The sequence below is a fragment of the Triticum urartu genome, chromosome 5A, assembly GCF_056163025.1.
Source record: "Triticum urartu cultivar PI428250 chromosome 5A, HENAU_Tu73, whole genome shotgun sequence".
Classification (NCBI taxonomy): Eukaryota; Viridiplantae; Streptophyta; class Magnoliopsida; order Poales; family Poaceae; genus Triticum; species Triticum urartu.
The window spans coordinates 548,233,310-548,251,969 of NC_141877.1; the positions used below are offsets into that span (position 1 = coordinate 548,233,310).

Genomic DNA, 18,660 nt, shown 5'->3' on the forward strand with positions numbered 1-18,660 from the left:
ACATAGTTCTTTCAGGAAAAAGGGACATCCTGGGAGTGGACGGCAAGACAGACATGTCTGAAGATTATGAAAAGTTTCATGAAATTCCTCCCTTCAATGTCAAGGCTGACCCAAGCATCCTGATAAACAATGAAGATTATCCATGGTTACGGCGCAATAAGCAAATGACACAAGCGAAGAAAAAGTGAAGACTTTCTTCCGCAACTATTATGATGATACCATGCCAAATTTGTAACAGACGAACATGCTACCATTGTCCGTTTCGTACATGCACATGCTATGTGGGTGAAATTATGATACCATCCCAACTTTCAACTTTTTCAGAGTTCATTTGAAATGCTTTGATGTCTTATGGTTTGAAACTTTGATACTTCGAAAGTGATTGTCCATTTTGTACATGAAGTGCATCAAGTTTTTGTCGTAACCCTCTCTACTTTTTGGAACATGCTATGTGGGTGAAATGATGATACCATGCCAACTTTCAACCTTTTCAGAGTTCATTTTGAAATGCTTTCCAATTTCAGAGTCATTTAGCTCAAATAATGAATTAATAGCAAACAGAATAAACTACAAAACTTTTATGAAAATAAAAACAATCAATTAAAATATTATGTTATGATCAACTAAAATAAAACTATAATATTCTTCAATAGCAAAAAGAATATAATTTTTGTGACCTAAAATCAAACTATAAGTATTTAATTGTAAGTATAAATAAAAAATAAATAGCAAAGAAGAAAAAATTTCTAATTTTATAGTAAAGTTATTCATAAACTAGTGATTCACATAAATTTTTAAAAATTGAAATTTAAACTATTTAAAATTTAAAACTAATGGCACTAACAGAAAGTTTATAATTTTTGTGACCTAAAAGAAAAAAGAAATCACTAAAAATACTGTAAGTATTTAGTTGTAAGTAGAAATAAAAAATAAATAGAAAAAAAAATTCTATTTTTATAGTAAAGTTATTCATAAACTAGTGATTCACACAAATTTTTAAAAATTCAAATTTAAACTATTTAAAATTTAAAACTAATGGCACTAACAGAAAGTTTATAATTTTTGTGACCTAAAAGCAAAAAGAAATCACTAAAAAAACTGTAAGTATTTAGTTTTAAGTAGAAATAAAAAATAAAAAACCAAAAAAATATAGAAATAAAAAAGAAAAAACCAAAAAAATGCCTCCTACTGGGCCTCCACGGCCTAAATACGACTAGAAACCCTACATGGGCCAGGATTCAGGCCCGCAAAAGGCCCAATAGGCCCACAGGCAGTAGCAAGTTTAGGCCCGAAAGCCTGCATTAGAGAGGAGCTCGAATGGGTAGGAACACCAGCGCTTATAAACCAGTGCCGACGCCCTTCAGCTAGCGATGTGGGACTAAACTTTTGGGCTCGGGGCAGCAAAGGCCATTGGTCCCGGTTGGTGGCACCAACCGGGACTAAAGGGGGCATTGGTCCCGGTTCGTGGCACAAACCGTGACCAATGCCCCCCTTTAGTCCCGGTTGGTGCCACCAACCGGGACCAAAGGTCGCCGCTTCCCGCCCTTTGGGCTGCTGAAAATTGGCCTTTGGTCCCGGTTCGTGGCACCAACCGGGACTAAAGGGGGCATTAGTCCCGGTTTGTGCCACCAACCGGGACCAATGCTCCGTCTATATAAGCCACACTTGTGAAAATTTTGGTTCAGTTTCTTCGATCCCGCCCCGACGTCGCCGCCAGGCTGCCCCTGTGCTCGCCTCGCCGTCGCCGCCGTTGCCCCTGCCCCGCCCCCGAGCGTGCCCTGCCTCGCCGTCGTCGCCGGCCGCCCGTCCACCGCCCCCGAGCACCCCCTGCACCGCCGAGCCCATCCGCCGCCCCCGAGCACCCCCTGCGCCCCCGAGCCCGTCCGCCGCCGCCGAGTGCGCCCCGCCGTCGCCCTCGCCCTCGCCGACCCCGAGCCCGTCCTCGTCGCCGTCGCCCCCGACGCCGGCCGCCCGCGTCTCCTCCCCGATCCCTCTGGGAGAGGTAGCTACCGCCCCATCCTCCCCCCTTCTTCCTTCCCTGCTCCTTAATTTGCAAAATATTGATATGATGTAGATGTATGTATGTATGTATGTATGAGTTGGGGAGAAAGTTTATAATTTTTGTTCATATATACTGTACATGTATGTATGATGAATTTTGATATTTTTTTGTTCATATATAATGTAGATGTATATGTATGTATGGAATGATATCGATGGATGTATGTATATAGAACATTCGTAGAAAAAAATGCCCCCCTCCGGTTCACTCGGGAACACTAACTATCTCGGAGAAAAAAATGTTATCGGGGAAAAAATGTTATCGGGGTCGAGGGTCGTCGAACATGAGAGGAAGAAGAGGATAAAAAAGAAGAGGAAGAAGAAAAAAAAGAGGAGAAGAAACATTAGAGGAGCTTCTCCTCTATTCTTTCTTCTCCTCTTTTTTTTCTTCTTCTTCATCTTTTTTTTATCGGGAGGGGTCGACGGTCGCCTAGGGGTCGAGGGTGGGGGGGGGGGGGGGTCGAGAACGCCGGACATTCATGAGAGAGGCGAGGAAGAAGGGGAAGAAGAGGGAGAAGAAGAGGAGAGGAAGTCTTCTCCTCTATTCTTTATTCTCTTCTTCTTTCTTCTTCTTCTTCCTCTTTATTTTATCGGGAACGAGGGTCGTCGAGAGGTCGAGGAGTGGTAGAGGAGAAACCCTAAATAGAAAGTATCGTCGGTGTGAGATACATGTACCGTCGGTGTCGGACACTACACCCACATCCCACAAGTGGCGCGGGCTTCGATGCCCACGTCACTTGTGGGACGTGGATGTAGTGTCCGACACCGAAGGCCACATGTATCTCACACCCACGATACTTGCTAGCTATTTGGGGTTTCCACTACCGAAAAGAAGAGGAGAAATAAATAAGAAGAATAAAAAAGAAGAAAAAGAAGAGGAGAAGAAGAAAGGAATAGAGGAGAAGAAGAGAAAAATAGAATATATATTCTATTTTCTCTTTTCTCCTCTATTCCTTTCTTCTTCTCCTCTTTTTTTTCTTCTTTTTTTTCTTCAACACGTGGGGGGGGGGGGGGTCGAGAACGCCGGACATTCATGAGAGAGGCGAGGAAGAAGGGGAAGAAGAGGGAGAAGAAGAGGAGAGGAAGAAGAGGAAGTCTTCTCCTCTATTCTTTCTTCTTCTTCCTCTTTATTTTATCGGGAACGAGGGTCGTCGAGAGGTCGAGGAGCGGTAGAGGAGAAACCCTAAATAGAAAGTATCATCAGTGTGAGATACATGTACCGTCGGTGTCGGACACTACACCCACATCCCACAAGTGGCGCGGGCTTCGACGCCCACGTCACTTGTGGGACGTGGATGTAGTGTCCGACACCGAAGGCCACATGTATCTCACACCCACGATACTTGCTAGCTATTTAGGGTTTCCTCTACCGAAAAGAAGAGGAGGAATAAATAAGAAGAAGAAAAAAGAAGAAAAAGAAGAGGAGAAGAAGAAAGGAATAGTGGAGAAGAAGAGAAAATAGAATATATTCTATTTTCTCTTTTCTCCACTATTCCTTTCTTCTTCTCCTCTTTTTTTTTCTTCTTTTCTTCTTCTTCTTCTTATTCTTATTAGCTGGAAGTAGAGAGAGGTTTCCTAGTGTCAAAGTATTGAAGAAATCCATGCCTTCATCATTAGCCGGAAGTAACCAGGGCATGTTGGTACGAAGTTCTGCAAAGTTGTTCTGTAATGGAGTCCCGGATAGAATAATCCGCCTTTTGGTACGAATTCAGCAAAGGCCTTCCAAATAGCGATATTCGGAAGGCTCTTGCTGAACTTTGTACCAAAAAGCAAATTATCCTATCTGGGACTCCGTTCCAGAACAACTTTGAAGAGCTTCGTACCATCATGCACATGTTACTTTCGCCTAATGATGAAGACATGGTTTTGTTGAATCCCTTGACACTAGGCAACCTCCCGACCCCTCGGCGATCCTATCGTACATGAGAGGAAGAAGAGGATAAAAAAAGAAGAGGAAGAAGAAAAAAAAGAGGAGAAGAAAGAATAGAGGAGATCTTCTCCTCTTATTTTTCTTCTTCTTCCTCTTTTTTTTATCGGGAACGAGGGTCGTCGAGGGACATAGATGTAGTGTCGTCGTTGTCGATATATACCCCCTCCCGATAGCTTACTATGATTAGGTAGCTAGTTCTACGTTTGGCACTAATATATCCATCTGTCATGTTTGAATAATAATTGCCATGTTGTAAATATTTTTAGAAACTATGGACACCGCCCTAGACGAAGCAACAAAAGAAGCGTTGTTGAGGGACATAATCGCAGAAGGAAGTGATGCCATCTCGTTGTTTCTCAACGAAACCGACGGTCTGGAAGGAGAGGGTGAACAAGCTGGCTACGGTGACCTAATGCCGGTGCAAGAAGAAGAACATGAGGACGGCTCCGGTGACCCAATGCCGGTGCAAGAAGGAGACCGTGATGACGGCTCCGGTGACCGAACCGAGTCCGGCCAGGTATATATATTAGTTAAGCCTATGCTGACTAGCTGATTGATGCATTCATTGTTTGGGTATGTACACATATTAATTAAGTCTTTGTTCTTTTTTCTAGCCCTCCGAATCGAGCACAACTTCGGTAAAGAGACGAGGCACGAAGAAAAAGTTGAGCTCGGATGAAAAGTTTGAGATCATAGCAATCGCGCCCGACGGCCAACCTATTGAACCCCTCCGGACAAAGAGCGCATTTGTTGCTCAGTGCGGGGTTCTGGTTAGGGACAAGATCCCGATAAGCATCCAGCAATGGTTTAAGCCGGCTACAGAAGACCCTGAGGTGTCTTATGTCAATGATATGCAGAAAAATGATCTTTGGACTGAGCTGAAGTCAAATTTCACCCTACCGCCTGAGGATAATCCAGAGAACCCAGTTAAAGAGAAATTAATCAAGTCTTTTGCTCTGAAGAGGATGGCAGAACTATTCAGGAGGTGGAAGAAAGAGCTGAATAAGTTTGTCGAAAATAATGAGACACCAGAATTCAAGGGCGGATATGAGAAGATCAGAGATCACTGGCCCGCATTTGTGGCCCACAAGACATCAGAAAAGAGTAAGAAGATGTCGGCGACAAACAAGCAAAATGCTGCGAAGAAGAAGCTTCACCATCGCACGGGGTCAGGTGGCTACCTCGTAGCCCGGCCTAAGTGGTCCAAGACTGAGAATGATCTGGTTCATAAAGGGATCGAACCAGAGACAATTAACTGGCGACTTGGTTCTTCGGGGCTGGCGGAACACTGGACCCTGTAACAGGGAAGTGCATTTGGACGAACGATCAAATGGACATACCAGTCAGTAAGCTTAAGCAGTATATCGAAGCAGCGCAGGAAGGGACGTTCTTTCCAGACAGAGAGAACGACGAGCTCAGAATGGCTCTCGGGAATCCTGAGCACCCTGGACGGACACGAGGCACGCCAGGCTCCATTCCGTGGAAGGTTGGGTTTCCGGACGCAGGCGGTTACAAATCCCATGAGAGGAGGAAAAAAGTGCAGCAGACCCAAATACAGGCGCTGCAAGCAAGGGTAGACGCGATAGAGGAACGAGAAGCAAATCGTAGCAAACATACTGTCGAAGCCTCCCCCGAAGCTACCCCGCCATCTCAGCGCAGAAGCAGCGTGGCTTCCACCGAGCTGCTTCAGCTGGAGTATGCCTTGACGGCTCCTGCCAGCTATCCCGTGGATGCTATAACGAAGTCTCAAAATTGCCACCTTATGACGCAATGGATGAATTTGAAGGTCAAGGCGGCTGTTGGCTCTGTTTATCCTACTGAACCCGGCGCAACTTTTCACTGCCGGCCGATTCCAGAAGGATATGCTAGGGTGATGGTGGATGAGATAACGGAGGGATTTGAGGACCTCCAGCTTGACCACCCTACCGGTGAAGGGGAGACTCGGCTGGGGTCTGCTCTGAAGACTCCATGCCTATGGCGGAAGGAGCTCATCAACCTTCCGAACTGGACGCCAGCGCCTCCTCCTCCTCCTCCAGCGAGTCAGGGCACTCCGCCTCCACCGCCTCCTCCTCCGGCGAGTGACGATCAGGGCCCTCGGCTGGCTCCTTCTTCGGCGCGTGGCGGCACTCCGCCTCCTTCTCCGCCTGCGCCGACGCGCCCGAGCAGCCAGCCTCCTCCTTCTCCGCCTCGTCAGCAAGGGCGGAAGAGACCTGCCGCCGCTCCAGCTGCTCCGGCGCGTCGTAGTCCTTCTCCTCCGCCGCTTAAGCAAGTAAAGAAGACAACCGCTCCGTCTGCTCGGTCGGCGTCTAGCAGTACAACCAGAGGCGGGAGGACATATAGATTCAGTCCTTCTCTGAAGACTCCAGAGAAGTTACCATATGAGAGGACCCTGGAGGAGAACGCCGAGATCGCGCGAGAAGAAGTGAGGAACTTCTTTGAAGGGGTGAAAGCAAAGAAACATCCACCTACAGAGGAGAAGGTAGATCGGGTGAAAGTGAAGCGCACTCTGGCTGCCCTGACAAAACCACCGAAGTCTGATCCGCCGAAAGGAAACTATGACCGCATTATTGGAAAGGAATTTGCCGAAGCGGAGCGGTCGGGAAGTACTGTCAGTGATCAAAGGCTGAAAGAACGACGAGTCGGGAAACAAATTGCCCAGCTCGGCGAACAAGCGAAGCAATCGTGCCCCCCCGCTCAAGGTGCCTAGCCACAACGTCGATAATGATCCGAGGATGGTGCCCGGTTATAGCAATCTTGCAGATTACCTGCCCGACGAAGTACATTATGAACCCATGGAGGTGCAAATACAAAGATACGAGTATGGGAAGCCTCTCGTCAAAGATGAAAGATCTCTATCAACGATGATGCGAAGATTGCATGATTGGTACTTGAAAATCTGCAGAGACTCTGGGGGGAGGAGTACTTTGTCTGTGAAAGTTAAAAAGGAGCATGACCTCGTTGGAATTGATCTGTTGCCTGTTCCATTAGAGGAGTTCTATCAGTTTTTCAATCAATTGGCCCTCGATAAAACAACGGTCGCCTGCTACTGTCTGTAAGTAGTACTACTTCTGTCATTAAGTTTCTCTATATAGCTTAGCTCTTTCATTGCATGTATTTATAATCATCCTCACTATATTATGCAGATTGAAGATCGCCGAATTGAAGAAAAGACAAGTCGGTGATATTGGGTTCATTAACACATATCTCATAGATGCAACTCAGGTTAAACTTCATGCCGCAGCTACCGAGGCCAACTTGCTACGATCGTTCGTAATAAATCAAAACAAAGATATAATACTCTTTCCTTACAACTTCAGGTGAGTGTTACTGTCTTGTGCGTATTCGGTTTCCCTTATATATTAGTCAAGGTTATAGTAATGTAATTCATGAGTTATGCATGTGTGTGCAGTTTCCACTATATTCTCCTAGAGATTAAGCTTGATCAGGGAGTAGTAACCGTCTTGGACTCTAAACGAAAAGATCCCAAGGAGTATGCGGACATGACTGAAATCCTCAAGAAGTAAGTTAAATCGATCATTATCCACCATATCAGCAACTTTGTTCATTTCCTGATATCAAGTAATTGTTTTCTTTGTCCGGCAGGGTTTGGAGAAAATTCACCAAAACAGTTCCGGGACTGCCGAAGGAGCTGGAATTTAGACACCCGAAAGTAAGTACTATAGTAGCATGTTCCGCGCATCTCCTAGTGATTCAAGCGCTAGTTTCATCAATACCATTTAGCATTCTTGCTTATCAGTTTGATTGACCTCTATTTCTTGTAAAGTGGTTGTGGCAGGAACAAGGGAATGATTTCTGTGGATACTACATCTGCGAGTCCATCCGCCACACGACCTGTGAGCGGGGCGGGTACTCTAACGAACAATATGAAGTACGTAAATAACAACATTCACAATTTTATTTTATTACCATCATTTGTGTTGAGTTTCATTCATTTATATATATATATATGTATTGACCCCCTTCTTCAAATTAGATGATTCGGAAGTGGGATGAACTCCTAGCACCAGCTCGCATGCGAGCAATTCAAGAGGAATTGGCGGCATTCTTTCTTGACCACGTGATCCCTGAAGACGGAGAATTCTATGTGGACCCTGAGTCCGTATGATTATATTTGTAAGAGATAATTATTGTATATATGTAGCCGGTAGTGTCAAATAGATATACGAGAACTTGTTGTTCGACCAATCTCTCGGAGGAGAGGTGGTCGATATCACTTCTCTCTGTATATATGCATATATGTTCATGACGTTCTTCTGTTTCCTTCGTTTGCTTACTAGCTAGCTAGCGTGTCTAGTCCTCTCTATATACGTATGTATAGTACGTAGCGTCGACCAAGCACGGACATAACAGAGGACACTTCTCTCTATTAATTATAACTAGCTAACACAATATATGAAACACCTAAATTAACCCCCCAAAACCCCCAACCCCCCCCCCTTTCAAAAAAAACAAAAACCCCAGCCACAGAAGTGCTGACGCGTGGATGCCTATTGGTCCCGGTTGGTGCCACCAACCGGGACCAAAGGGTCTCCTGACTGGGCTCTGCGCACTGCCCACGTGGAGGGCCTTTAGTCCCGGTTCTGGATTGAACCGGGACTAAAGGGGGGAGGTATTAGTACCGACACTTTAGTCCCGGTTCCGGAACCGGGACTAAAGGCCCTTATGAACCGGGACTATAGGCCCTTTTTCTACCAGTGTATAGTTTCTTCATTAACTGGTACCGGTTCTTTAATTTCTTCTTTAATAGGTGGGTGATATTTAAACCACTTCTCCTTAGGGAGTTCAACATGAGTAGCAAAAGATTCATAAAATGAGGCTACTATCTCAGAGTCAAGTCCATATTTAGTGATAAACTTTTGAAAAGCATCGGTATACATAAAATATTAACACAATCATACTCAAGTTTAATACCTGACTCTTTGCCTTTGTTGAGTTCCCAATCTTCATAGTTGTGTTTAATTCTTTCCAAAAGATCCCACCGGAATTCAATAGTCTTCTTCATAAAGGAATCAACACAAGAAGTATCAAGCATGGTTTGATCATTACGAGAAAGCCGAGCATAAAAATTCTGGATAATAATTTCTCTTGACAGCTCATGATTGGGGCAAGAATATAACATTGACTTAAGCCTCCCCAAGCTAGAGCTATACTTTCTCCTTCACTAGCCCAAAAATTATATATATAATTCTGATCACTATGAACTAGATGCATAGGATACTTTTTTTTGGTGGAACTCCAATTTCGAACGATTCCAATTCCATGATCCAATATCATCACATAGCCTATACCATGCCAATGCTTTTCCCTTCAAAGATAAAGGGAAAACCTTCTTCATAAAATTATCTCCGGGTAAACCTGCAAGCTTAAACAATCCACAAATTTGTTCCACATATATCAAGTGCATATCAGGATGTTCGGTTGGATCTCTTGCATAAGGACTAGCTAGCAGTTTTTCAATCATACCCGAAGGAATTTCATATTCAATATTTTTTAGTAGGTGTAGTAGGTTGAGGGGTAGCTAATTGTGGTTCCTGACCAGGTGAAGATACCCCGAACAAACCCCTCAAAGGATTGTTTTCCATAGTAACAAGTAACAATAAATTTCAGCACACTATACAGATGTTTCCTTACCAAATTCCACTTACCAAAGGCGCTTCACTCCCCGGCAATGACGCCAGAAAATATCCTTGATGACCCACAAGTATAGGAAATCAATTGTAGCTCTTTTTGATAAGTAAGTGTGTCGAACCCAACGAGGAGCAGAAGGATATGACAAGGAGTTGTCAATAAGGTAGTGTCTGCAAGTGCTGAAATTGTAATTAGCAGAGTAGTTTGATAGCAAGATAATTAGTAACGAGTAAGTAATGATAGTAGTAGTAACAAAAGTGCAGCACGGTAACCCAATCCTTTTGAGGCAAAGGACAGGACAAAATGGTCTCTTATAATAAGCAAAGCGTTCTTCAGGGTGCACGGGAATTTCATCTAGTCACTTTCATCATGTTGGTTCGATTCGTGTTCGCTACTTTGATAATTTGATATGTGGGCGGACCGGTGCTTAGGTGTTGTTCTTACTTGAACAAACCTCCTACTTATGATTAACCCTCCCGCAAGCATCCGCAAGTACGAGAAAATTATTAAGAATAAATTCTAACCATAGAATTAAACTTTTGGATCCAATCGGTCCCTTACAGAATAGCGCATAAACTGGGGTTTAAGCTTCTGTCACTCTCGCAACCCATCATCTAATTGCTACTGCATAATGCATCCCCTTAGTCCCAAATATGGTGAAGTGTCATGTAGTCGACGTTCACATGACACCACTAAGGGAATAATAACATGCATACTATCAAAATATCGAACACATACCAAATTCACATGATTACTTGCAACATGCTTTCTCCCGTGACCTCAAGAACAAAGGTAACTACTCACAAATGATAAACATGCTCACGGTCAGAGGGGTATTAAATAGCATATTGGATTTGAACATATAATCTTCCACCAAATTAACCATATAGTAATCAACTGCAAGATGTAATCAACACTACTAGTCACCCACAAGTACCAACCTATAGTTCCGGTAACAAGATTGAACACAAGAGATGAACTAGAGTTTGAGAGGAGATGGTGTTGTTGACGATGTTGATGGAGATTGCCCTCCCCAAGATGGAAGAGTTGTTGGTGATGATGATGACGATGATTTCCCCTCCGGGAGGGAAGTTCCCCTGGTGGAATCGCTCCGCCGGAGGCAAAAGTGCTCCTGCCCAACTTCTGCCTCGAGGCGGCGGCGCTTCATCCCGAAAGTCCAACACCTATTTTTTTAGGTCAAAATGATTTATATACCAAAAGATAGGCACCAGAGGTGGACCTAGGAGGCCACAACCCCCGAGGGCGCGCTAGGGGGCCCTGGCGCACCTAGGTGGGTGGTGCCCACCTGGTGGCCCCCTCTGGTAGTTATTTGCTCCAACAATTCTGATATATTCCATAAAAAATTCCTGTGAATTTTCAGCTTGTTTGGAGTTGTGTAGAATAGGTAGCCTAACGTAGCTTTTCCAGGTCCAGATTTCCAGCTGCCAAAATTCTCCCCCTCGGTGTGTACCTTGCAAATTATGAGAGAAAAGGCATTAGAATTACACCAAAAACATTATTATGGATAAAAACATCATAAATAACAGTAAGAAAACATGATGCAAAATGGACATATCACCCTCCGTCTTTGTGGCCGCCTCGTGGCTCCTCTGACTTGATCTTCAAGTCTCTGGTGTGTCTTCTGGTCCAAGAAAACTCACCGTGAAGGTTTCATTCCGTTTGGACTCCGATTGGTATTCTTTTCTGTGAAACTCTAAAAGAAGGAAAAAACAGAGACTGGCACTGGGCTCTAGGTTAATAGATTAGTCCCCAAAATAATATAAAACAACATATTAATGCATATAAAACATCCAAAACAGATAATATAATAGCATGGCGCAATCAAAAATTATAGATACGGTGGAGACATATCAAGTCACAGCCACGAAAAACAAGAACAAAATCATGTAGCATACGATTAAATGCAAAAAAAACATCATTGGCAGCAAGCGCGTCATATAATCGGCAAAATGCAATCGATTGTTCACTTAACAACGATAGCAAACCAACTAAGCATCTGTGTGGTATGGAACTTATACTGATTCTTGACAAAACTACTAAAACAGTGTGTGCAATTAGACAACAATGCAAGCCAACTAAGCATACATGTATGTGCAAAAATACACCCCAGACTAAACATGCTCTATGTAGTCCACTCGACTACCTAGAGGTTCTTGTGCAACTATAGAACCTGACTGTCAACTAGGTACTGCTCTGTCTGCAACTTCACCAGACCTGTCTAAAAGCAACTAAAATTGGACACCTAAAGCAAAACGACCAGGCCTTATGCAATGCAGTCAGCCCCCCGATGACTAGCAATTCGTCGAAGTCCCATGCAAACGCAGAAACAAAGCTTCGCCCACCCCTGTGACTGACTCCTGCCGCAACCCGGAGCAACCATTGTCGCCGCAAGCGGTTCCTCATGGTCGCCGCCATGCACGGCAGCAACTCTGCATCATCCCTCCGCCCCTATGCACCCTACCGCAGCACGCGACAAAAGCTATGCATCTTCACGCCACGCCAACTGAGCAAATGTGTGTGCAACTAATCCTACCAACAAAATATCAATGTGTGTGCAACTAGACTACATTGCAGCCCACTAAGTATATGTGTAAGCAAAAGGAGACATGAGGAGGCAGTTGTGTGCTGCTGCTCTGGCTCCATGGATGGGATCTCCTCGGCGACCTACTAACCGCAGCCACAATGGATCTAGCAGTCGGACCCCAACCACTGCTATGGGCGGGCCGTGGGAACCCCTGCACCCAACTACCCCTACCAGTAGGATCTGCAACTTCGGCGGCTGCCCTGACCAACTATCCGGCAATCAATGTGCAACTTCAAAAGCATGGTTGTGCAACTGTGTTGCATCCTGCAAAACTTGTAATTCCTCTCTATGCAACTCTATGTATTTAAGTGTGCAAACTATTCTACCTTGTGTGAAACTTGTAATACCTCTTCGTGCAACTAAGCATGCCAATTTTAGCATTGTATATTATTTTCAATACAAAAAAGGTACCCAACATAACTGAGCTCTACTAGGAGTAGCCGTTCCAACGAGAGCTACCGTAACAATAAATTAAACAAGACATAGATGGATCAAAGTTGCATCAACTACAGATCAGTAGAGTTTGAAAAGTAGGATCATAAATCATACCAACAGTGACAAAAAAGCTTTAGAACTTCAACTTTTTTACAGCCATACATCACTACCAAAACAACCTTGGACCTGTTCATCTGAAGAAAATCTTTAGTTCAAGGTGACACAAGGAACATATGGTTTGGTTTAAGGGCGGATGGCATTAATCCTTTCGGGGAGCAGAGCAGCACTCACAGCACCTGGCCGGTGACTCTAAGTATATATAACCTTCCTCCTTGGATGTGCATGAAGCGGAAGTTCATTATGATGCCAGTTCTCATCCAAGGCCCTAAGCAACCCGGCAATGACATTGATGTGTACCTAAGGCCATTAGTTGAAGAACTTTTACAGCTGTGGAATGGAAACGTTGTACGTGTGTGGGATGAGCACAAACAGGTGGAATTTAACCTACACGCGTTGCTGTTTGTAACCATCAACGATTGACCCGCTCTCAGTAACCTTTCAGGATGGACAAACAAGGGATACCATGCATGCACGGACTATTTAGCTGACACCGAAAGTATATACCTGGACAAATGCAGGAATTATGTGTACCCGGTCCATCGTCGATTTCTTCGGACCAACCATCAATGTCGAAAGAAAGGCAAGCATTTCAAAGGCGAGACAGCTCACCGGAAGAAGCCCGCCATGCGTAATAGTGATCACGTACTTGCTATGGTCAATGATTTACACGTAGTCTTTGGAAAGGTCCCCGACAGACTATCTATTCTGAATGACGCTGAGGGACGCGCACCCATGTGGAAGAAGAAATCTATATTTTGGGACCTACCCTACTGGAAAGAGGTAGAGGTCCGCTCTTCAATCGACGTGATGCACATGATGAAGAACCTTTGCGTGAACCTGCTAGGCTTCTTGGGCGTGTATGGGAAGACAAAAGATACACCAGAGGCAAGGGAGGACCTGCAACATTTGCACGAAAAAGACAACATGCCTCCAAAGCAGTATGAAGGTCCTGCCAACTGCGCTCTTACCAAAGAAGAGAAGCAAATCTTCTTTGAATGTCTGCTCAGTATGAAGGTCCTAACTGGCTTCTCGTCGAATATAAAGGGAAAAATAAATATGCCAGAGAAAAAGTTCCAGAACCTGAAGTCTCATGACTGCCACGTGATTATGACGCAACTGCTTCCGGTTGCATTGAGGGGGATTCTACCCGAAAACGTACGATTAGTCATTGTGAAGCTATGTGCATTCCTCAATGCAATCTCTCAGAAGGTGATCGATCCAGAAATCATACCAAGGCTAAGGAGTGATGTGGAGCAATGTCATGTAAGTTTTGAGCTGGTGTTCCCACCATCCTTCTTCAATATCATGACACACGTCCTAGTTCATCTAGTCGACGAGATTGTCATTCTAGGCCCCATATTTCTACACAATATGTTCCCCTTTGAGAGGTTCATGGGAGTCCTAAATAAATATGTCCGTAACCGTGCTAGGCCAGAAGGAAGCATCTCCATGGGCCATCAAACAGAGGATGTCATTGGGTTTTGTGTTGACTTCATTCCTCGCCTTAAGAAGATAGGTCTCCCTATATCACGGTATGAGGGGAGACTGACTGGAAAAGGCACGCTTGGAGGGGACTCAATAATATGTAGGGACGGAGATTCTTGGTCTCAAGCACACTACACAGTTCTACAGAACTCTACCTTGGTGACCCCGTATGTCGATGAACACAAGAACAGTCTGCGCTCCAAACACCCGGAGCAGTGTGACTACTGTATTACATGTGAACACATCAGCACTTTTGGCAGTTGTTTGGAAACACGTCTCAGAGGTGACAACACTGTTTGTGATGAGTTGTACTTGTGGTCCAGGGGACCATCTTTGACTGTATTGACTTACAAAGGATACGAGATAAATGGGAATACATTTAACACGATCGCCCAAGATCAAAAGAGCACCAACCAAAACATCGGTGTCATCTTTGATGCAGCAACCAACAGGGGAAATGACACATATTATGGTTACATAGTGGACATATGGGAACTTGACTATGGACATGATTTTAAAGTCCCTTTGTTTAAGTGCAAATGGGTCAATCCGTCAGGAGGCGGGGTACAGGTACACCCATAGTACGGAATGACAATAGTGGATCTGAACAATCTTGGGTACACTGACAAACCGTTCGTCCTAGCCAATGATGTGGCGCAGGTTTTCTATGTGAAGGACATGTCTACCAAACCGAGAAAAAGAAAAGATAAGGAAGCGAACACATCATACGATGAGCCAAAGCGCCACATAGTTCTTTCAGGAAAAAGAGACATCATGGGAATGGAGGGAAATACAGACATGTCCGAAGATTATGAAAAGTTTCATGAAATTCATCCCTTTAAAGTCAAGGCTGACCCAAGCACCTTGATAAATGATGAAAATTATCCATGGTTACGGCGCAATAAGCAAAGGATACAAGCGAAGAAAAAGTGAAGACTTTTCTCTCCACGACTATTATGATGATGCCTAAACCCTAAACCCTAATCCTGATACTTCGAAAGAGATTGTCCGTTTTATACACGAAGTGCATTCAGTTTTGCCGTAACCCTCTCTACTTTTTTTGCACATGCTATGTGGGTGAAATGACCATGCCATGCCAACTTTCAACCTTTTCAGAGTTAATTCGAAATGCTTTTCAACTTTCAACCTTTGAATGGTGCATTTCGAACACACAAAAAGTCTGGAGTTCAAATAAGTTCAAAAAATGAAATCTCTTTGTAACATACGAGTTTTCATCCGAAACCCTGATACTTCTTAAGAGGTTGTCCATTTTGTAACAAAGTGCATCCAGTTTTTTCCGTAACCCTCTCTACTTTTTTGCACATGCTATGTGGGTGAAATGATGATGCCATGCCAATTTTCAACCTTTTCAGAGTTCATCTGAAGTGCTTATCAATTTCAGGGTCATTTAGCTCAAAGAATGAACTAATATAAAAAAGAATGATCTGGAAAACTTTTATGAAACTCTAATGGCAAAAATAATAAACTAAAAGAATGAACTAGAAAACTTTAATGAAACTCTAATAGAAAAAAGAATGAAATAGAAAACTTTAATGAAACTCTAAAAGCAAAAGGAATCAACTAAAAAGTTTTACAAACCTCTAGTATTGTTGAAACTAAAATTATATAAAATTTATGCAACTGAAATTATCAAAATATTTTCTGTTCAAAACATTATAAGAAAAAAAATTCATAAAGAACTTTTTTGTTAGAAACTTCAATAGCAAATCATAAATATTTCTTTTGTTAGAAACTAAAATAACGAAGACTGTTTTTGAATATAATGATAAAACACAGTAATATTAAATAGCAGGAAAAATAATCACTCCAAAATATATTTTTATACTAAAGTTAATCACAAACTTGTGATTCACATAAGTTTCAAAGTATTCAAATTGGAAAATTAATGGCACTAACAGAAAGTTTATAATTTGTATTACCTAAAATAAAAAAGAATAACTGAAAAACTAGTAAGTATTTTGCTGTAAGTAGAAAAAAATTAAATAAAACAAAAAACTGGAAAAAAATAAAAAAAATGCCGCCTACTGGGCCACCATGGCCTGCATACGACTAGAAACCCGCTAGTTGGGCCAGGATGCAGGCCCGCAGTAGGCCTAGTAGGCCCACAAGCATAGAGAGTGGATTTAGGCCTGTAAGCCTGCAGTAGAGAGGAGCTTGGAGTGGTCGGCTTGGCAGGGCTTATAAACCACTCCGAGCACCTCTCGGCTAGCGAGGTGGGACTAAACATCCCACCGCATCGCGGCAGTTCCTGTACAGGGCCTTTGGTCCCGGTTGGTGGCACCAACCGGGATGAAAGGATGCCTTTGGTCCCGGTTCGTGGCACCAACCGGGACCAATGCCCCCCTTTAGTCTCGGTTGGTGGCATCAACCGAGACCAAAGGGCTCTGCTTCCCGCCCTTTGGGCTGCTGAAAAGAGACCTTTGGTCCCGGTTGGTGGCACAAACCGGGACTAAAGGGTTGCATTGGTTCCGGTTTGTGGCACGAACCGGGACCAATGCTCCGTCTATATATACATCACTTGTGAATATTTTCGTTCAGTTCTTCGATCCTGCCCCGACGATGCCGCCAGGCTGCTGCCCCTCTGCCTCGACGTCACCGTCGTCGCCCCTGCCTCCGATGCCGTCCCGCGCTGCCCCGACACTGTCGCCGCCCCGCGCCACCCCTGCCCCGACGCCGCCGGCCCTGCCTCCTCTCGTCGCCCATTGCCACGCCCCTACCCCACCGTCGCCATCGCCGTGCCCTGCTTCCTCGTCGCTATCGCCGTCCCCGTGCCCTGCCTCCTCGTCGCCGCCCCCCTGAAGTGAGCTCATTCTCCTCGTCGTCGGGCGCCTTATCTGCATATGCATTTTCTAGCTAATTAAGTTTAGATGTGTAGTTGTAATAATTTAGATGTGTAGTTGTATTAATTTAGATGTTTAGTTGTCGTAATTTGTTCATAAAAGAATATGCAAAAGTTAGAATTTTTTTCTGTTCATAGATTTGTTGTTGATATTATTGTTGAATATGCAAATGTTTGTATGTTCATATGCAAAGAATATGTCAATTTTTTTCATAGAATTTTTATGATTTTTTTCTGTTGTAATTTTGTTCATAGAATTTTTATTTTGTTTTTTTTGACTGGGGAATTTTTATTTTGTTCATAGAATTTGTATGATTTTTTTCTGTTGTAATTTTGTTCATAGAATTTTTATGATTTTTTTGTTCATAGAATTTTCTTTGTCAATTTATGTATATGTTCATATTGTGTATGTATAGGAAAATTGTGTATGATCAAAGTCATTTATGTATATGTTCATATTTAGAAGAAATAGCAGGAGAGGAAAAAGGAAAATAAGAAGAGGAAGAAGGAGAAGAAGAAGAAGAAGAAGAAGAGAGGAAGAAGAGGAGAAATAAATAAGAAGATGAAAAAGAAGAACAAAAAAGAGGAGAAGAAGAAGAAATAGAATATTATTCCGAATATTCTATTTCTTCTTCTTCTCCTCTATTCCTTCTTCTTCTCCTCTTTTTTAATTTTTTTCTTCGATCTCCTCCTCTATTCCTTTCTTCTTCTCCTCTTTTTTTCTTCTTCTTCCTCTTCTTATTTTTTATCGGGTATGTCGTTGTCGATATACGCTCCCTCCCCGATAACTTTTAGTAAGTACTACTTAGAAAGTGTTTAATATAATTAGTTAGAGAAATAATATAACTAGTTAAACTAGTTTATTTTTAGTAAGTACTACTTTATTTTATTTATAATAAGTGCTTAGTAGTTGAACTAGTTGATTTAATAAAACTACTTTATTTTACTATAGAAGTAGTTTATTTTTAGTAATAAAATTAATAGAACTACTTTATTTTTTTAGTTCAAGCAATTATTCCCGCATCGACGTCGACGATGCATGTCCCGCATCCTCGTCGTCGACACGGCGGATGAGGCCTACTTGTTCAGAGGGGCCATGTCTGGGACTGGGCTCCGCCGGGTTGGTATTGTGAGGTGCTACCTTCCGGGGGGCGTAGGTTGGTGAGGAGCCAGCACGTCGTTGACCCGAACCTTGTTTGGTGGCGGTCGCATGGGCCAATGACGGTGCCGAGGCTTCCGGACACGCAGAGGTGGTATGTCACTGTGTCAGCAAGGAGGACGAGCACATCCGTCGCTACATGGTTGCGTTGGAGGGCAGGTTCGACAATACCTGGCAGGTTCTTCAGGGATCTCACTAGAGCTATGATCCTATGATGGTTCTTCTCTTTGGGTGTCCACCGCCCGCGCCGATACCCGTCGGGTGCTACGGTTCTAGCTAGCCGTATTAGCGATGCTATATGTATGATAGTGATAATATTCGACGATGTACGGACGCAAGAGATGATGTAGTTTTTC

At 43.5% G+C, this 18,660-nt stretch overlaps 1 pseudogene; it reads left to right on the plus strand.

Moving 5' to 3' along the window:
* LOC125529660 (uncharacterized) overlaps positions 1-17,110 on the plus strand; it is a 53,960-nt pseudogene extending 36,850 nt beyond the window's left edge.
* The last annotated feature ends 1,550 nt before the right edge of the window (positions 17,111-18,660 follow it).